Source organism: Budorcas taxicolor, chromosome 22 (genome assembly GCF_023091745.1).
Source record: "Budorcas taxicolor isolate Tak-1 chromosome 22, Takin1.1, whole genome shotgun sequence".
In the NCBI taxonomy this organism is placed as follows: domain Eukaryota; kingdom Metazoa; phylum Chordata; class Mammalia; order Artiodactyla; family Bovidae; genus Budorcas; species Budorcas taxicolor.
This window is the reverse complement of record NC_068931.1, coordinates 17041490-17047489: the sequence shown is the minus strand read 5'-3', so window position 1 is coordinate 17047489 and position 6000 is coordinate 17041490.

Below are 6000 nucleotides of genomic sequence, written 5' to 3'. Positions count from 1 at the left end.
CTAAAATTCAATAATTAGTTAAGGAATACATTAGAATTGATGAAAAAAAATTATCATAGAAAGTGTAAAACAAGGAAGAGGAAACAAATATATCAAGCTTTAGAATGTGATCAAATTTAAGTTGGTACCAATTTAAAATAGACTGCTATTTACATAAGGTATATATAAATTTTATAGTAGCCACAAAAAAAAAATAATTATAATATATACAGAAAAGAACATGAGAAAGGAATCTGAACATAACACTAAAGAAAACTATCAAACCCAAAGGAAGAGAGAAAGAAAAAAAGAATAGACATAAACTACAAAAACAGAAAAACAACAAATAGCAGATAACTAAACAATTATGTTAACTATAATGGTGGTGGTGGTGGTTTAGTTGATAAGTCATGTCTGACTCTTGCAACCCCACCAGGCTCCTCTGTCCATGGGATTTCCCAGGCAAGAACACTGGAGTAGGATGCCATTTCCTTCTGCAGGGCATCTTCCCAATTCAAACATTAAATGTGGGCCTCCTGCTTTGCAGGATGACTCTTTAATGACTCAGCCACCAGGGAAGCTCTATGTTAATTATAAATGGACCCAATTCACCAATCAAAAGATGTAAAGTTGCTCAATAGATTAAAAACAAAGAGAAGAAGAAGAAAAACTAATATATATGTGCCTACACAAACAAATAGTAAAGGAATTGGAAAAAAAATTCTTTCATACAAATGGAAATACAAAGACATCTGAAGTACTTCTACTCAAATCACACAAAATATACCTTATAACAAAGACTGATATTGAAAACAAAGAAAAATGTTGCATAATAATAGTCTAGAAAGAAGATATAACATTTACAAATGTGTAAGCACCCAACAGAAGGGCACCAAAATATGTAAAATAATAATGCACTTAAGGAAAAGCTTGAAAGCAATATGATAACAGTATCAAACTCTGACAGCATCCTTCCATCAATGTATAGGTCATTCGGACAGAAAATTAGTAAGAAAATTTTGAACATAAATGACTCAGACCAGAATAATTTAACAGATACATAAACACTATATTTAAAAACAGCAGAATATGTGTCCTTCTCAAACTCACATAGACAACATTTTAAAACACAAATAAAATGTTGGGGCTCAAAGTAAGTTTCAATAAATGTAAGATATTGGAATCATATCAAGAGTCTTCTCTGACTACAATGGTATAAATCAGAAATCAACCTCAAGAGAAAGAAATGATTAAAACAACAACAACAACAACAACACTATACCATACTACTGAACAACAACAACAAAAAGTGGATTACTGTAAAAATAAAATTGTCTAAATTAACCGAGAAGAAATAAGAGAACTTAAATAAATAGAATAGGAAATGAAAGAGGAGTGGTTACCACTGATACCACAGAAATACCAGGGATCATTATGAAATCACTATGTACAATTATATTCCAACAAAGGGGACAACTTAGGAGACATAGATAAATTCTTATACTCATGCAACTTTTCAAGATTGAATTACAGAGAAATAGAAAATTTGAATAGATTGATTCTTAGTAAAAAGATTGAAACAGAAATAAAAAATCTCCCAACAAAGAAAAGCCCAAGACTAAATGGCTTCACTGGTGAATTCTATCCTATAAAACAATTCAGAAAAGATATACTAGTTATTTCCTGAAACTATTCCAAAAAGTTGAAAAAGAAGGAAACTATTCAAACACATTTTGTGAATCCAGTTCTACCCTGACAACCAAAACCAGACAAAGATACAACAAGAAAAAGCTAAATAAAATAAAATTATAGGCCAGTATTCTTAATGAACATAGGTGTAAAATTCTTCAGCAAATTTTTAGAAACTGAATCCAATAGTACAGTAAAAGGATCATACACTTTGATCAAGTAGGATTTATCCCAGAAGCAAGGATGATTCAATATTTGCAAAGAAATCAATATGATACAACATTTAACAAAATAAAGAAAAATATATATAATCATCTCAATAGATGCAGACAATGTATTTGATAGAATTCAATATGTGATGAAATCTATTTATGTTAAAAACTCTCAACAAAGAGTATAGAGGGAACATACCTCAGTTTAATAAATATACGTGAAAACCACACCTAACATTATACTCAATGGTGAATATCTAAAAGCTTTTTGTATAAGAATATAAACAAGAGTAGGACAAGGGGTGCCCACTTTTATTCAACATAGTATTGGAAGTCCTAGCCACAGCAACTAAGGAAAACAAATAAAACACATCAAAACAAACACACACTAAAACTGTCACCATTTGCAGATGACATGATACTACATACAGAAAACCCTAAAGACATCTCAAAAGCCTATTAGAACTCAGTAAATAAATTAATTCAGTACAGTAACAGTATACGAAATCAATATACAAAAGTCTGTTGTGTTTCTATAAACTAATAACAAAATATTAGAAAAAGAAATTAAGACAACAATTTCATTTACAATTGCATCAAAAAGAATTAAGATACATAGGAATTAGTTTGCCCAAGGATATTAAACACCTATAAACTGAAAATTATAAGACACATGTAAAAGAAAACAAATATGACATAAATTAATGGGAAGATATGTTGCACTCATGGATCGGAAGAATTATCATTGTTAAAATGTTCCTATTATTGAAAGCCAACTACAGAGTCAATGTAACCCATGTCAAAATTCCAAAGGTATATTTCATAGAACTAGCAAAAATAATTATAATTTTTTATGGAAATGCAAAATATCCCAAGTAACCGAAATAATTTTGTGGAGAAAAAACAAACCTAAAGGTCATGTCCCCTGATTTCAAACTATACTACAAGAGTATAGTAACCAAAAAAGTACAGTGCTGGAACAGAAAGACACATGGGTCAATAAAACTGAGAGTCCAGAAATAAATATACAAATATATGGACTATTAGTTTACAACAAAGAAATAAAGAATATATGGTGAAGTGACAATAATAGTCTGAGAAAATTGTTCCGTTACATGCAAAAAAATAAAAGACACTACTTTACACCATTTGCAAAAATTACCTCAAAATGGATCAAAGAGCTGAATGTAAGATTCGAAACCGTCAATCTTTTCCAGCATCAGGGTCTTTTCCAATGAGTCTGTTCTCTGCATCAGGTGGCCAAAATATTGGAGCTTCAGCTTCAGCATCAATCCTTCCAATGAATATTCAGAACTGATTTCCTTTAGGATTGACTCGTGTGATCTCTGTGCTGTCCAAGAGACTCTCAAGAGTCTAGGACACCACAGTTCAAAAGCATGGATTCTTCAGCACTCTGCTTTCTTTCTAGTCCAACTCTCACATCCATACATGATTCCTAGAAAAAACATAGCTTTGACTAGATAGAACTTTGTTGGAAAAGTAATGTCTCTGCTTTTTAATATGCTGTCTAGATTGGTCACAGCTTTTCCTCCAAGGAGCAAGCACCTTTTAATTTCATGGCTGCAGTCACAATCTACAGTGATTTTGGAGCTGAAGAAAACAAAATCTCTCACTGTTTCCATTGTTTCCCCATCTATTTGCCATGAAGTGATGGCACTGGATGCCATGATCTTAATTTCTTGAATGTTCACTTTTAAGCCATCTTTTTTACTCTCCTCTTTCAAATTCATCAGGAGGCCTTTAGTTCTTTGTTTTCTACTATAAGGGTGGAGTCTTCTGCATATCTGAGGTTATTGATATTTCTCCTGGCAATCTTGATTCCAGCTTGTGCTTCATCCAGCCCAGGATTTCACATGTATTCTGCATATAACTTAAATACACAGGGTGACAACATACAGCTTTGATGTACTACTTTACCAATTTGGAACCAGTCTGTTGTTTCTTGTTCACTTCTAACTGTTGCTTCTTGACCTGAATACAGATTTCTCAGGAGGCAGGTCAGGTGGTCTGGCATTCCCATCACTTTAAGAATTTTCCACAGTTTGTTGTGATCCACAGTCAAACGCTTTGACATAGTCAATAAAGCAGATGTTTTTTCTAGAACTCTTTTCCTTTTCCATTATCCAAGGGATGTTGGCAATTTGATCTCTGATTCCTCTTTCTTTTCTAAATCCAGCTTGAACATCTGGAAGTTCACAGTTAAGGTACTGTTGAAGCCTGGCTTGGATAATTTTTAGCATTACTTTGCTAGTGTGTTAGATGAGTGTGCAATAGTTTGAACATTCTTTGGCATTGCCTTTCTTTGGGATTGGAATGAAAACTGACCTTTTCCAGTCCTGTGGCCACTGCTGAGTTTTCCAAATTTGCTGGCATATTGAGTGCAGCACTTTCACAGCATTATCATTTATCATTTGAAATAGCTCAACTGGAATTCCATCACCTCCACTCGCTTTTTTCAACATGATGCTTACTAAGGCCCACTTGATCCTCATTCTAGGAAATCTGACTCTCAGTGAGTGCTCATACCATCGTGGTTATTTGGGTCATGAATATCTTTTTTGCATAATTCTTATGTGTATTCTTGCCACCTCTTATTAATATCTTCTGCTTCTGTTAGATCCATTGCATTTCTCTCCTTTATTGTGCCCATTTTGCATGAAATATCCCCTTGGTATCTCTAATTTTCTTGAAGAGATTCCTAGTCTTTCCTATTCTATTATTTTTCTCTATTTCTTTTCATTGTTAATTGACGAAGGCTTTCTTATCTCTCCTTGCCATTCTTTGGAACTGTGCATTCAAAGGGGTATATCTTTCTTTTTCTCCTTTGCCTTTAGCTGCCAAGAAAATGTATTTGTCATAGCAAACACCCTCTTCGAACACACAGGAAGACTCTACACATGGACATCACCAGATGGTCAATACTGAAATCAGATTGATTATATTCTTTGCAGCCAATGATGTAGAAGCTCTATAGAGGTAGCAAAAACAAGACTGGGAGCTGACTGTGATTCAGATCATAAACTCCTTATTGCAAAATTCAGACTTAAATTGAAGAAAGTAGTGAAAACCACTAGACCATTCATTTATGACCTAAATCAAATCTCTTGTGATTATACAGTGGAAGTGACAAATAGATTCAAAGGATTAGATCTGATAGACAGAGTACCTGAAGAACTATAGATGGAAGTTCATGACATTGTACAAGAGGCAGTGATCAAGACCAAGAGGATGAAATGCAAAAAGGGAAATTAGCATTTAACATTTCAATTTGACAGATGAAAAAACAGAAGTTTTCCTAATTAGTCAATAGTTGAGTGGGCTTCCCTGATGGCACAGCAGGTAATATCATAGGAGACTCATGTTCGATCCTTGGGTCAGAGAGATCCCCTGGAGGAGGAAATGGCAACCCACTCCAATAATCCTGCCTGGAAAATCCCATGGACAGAGGAGCCTGGCAGACTGCAGTACAAAGTATTGCAAAGAGTTGGACATGACTGAGATTGAGTCAAATGTGATTCTACCTTTATTTATTGCCAGCATTTCTTCTTCTATGCTATATTTTTCATTCAGCATATCATGTGTTTATTTTTTTTTTTCTTTGACTCATGCTTATTTACCTATTTTTAAACATAAGTCAATGTTAGGATTGAACTATATAATCAAATGATATTTATGTTTTGCCCATTAACACATGATATTTCACAAATCTTTACATAGCTCATGTAGTCTGATTTTCTCAACTCTTTCTGCCCCCCAAATAAAACTTTATTCTTATAAGGAAATGTTGATTCTCTATTTAAATAACAAGATATTGATTTACTGAGCACCTGTTTTGTGTTCAGTTGAATGCCTTGATGAGTCTTCATCAGGATACCTATTTAACACAGTAAAGAAGAGCCCATGGAGTTTACATAACTTTTCCAATGTGATGCAATTAGGTAGAGTAGGACAGAGATTCAAAACCAGTTCTGCTTCACTTCAAAGACTATTTTATGTTTTATTCCCTCACTGCTACTATGCATCTTTATCTTTTAGACATCTGTCTATAGAAAAAAGAATGAAAAAAAAATTTACACAGTTGTGTGAAACTTCCAAATCA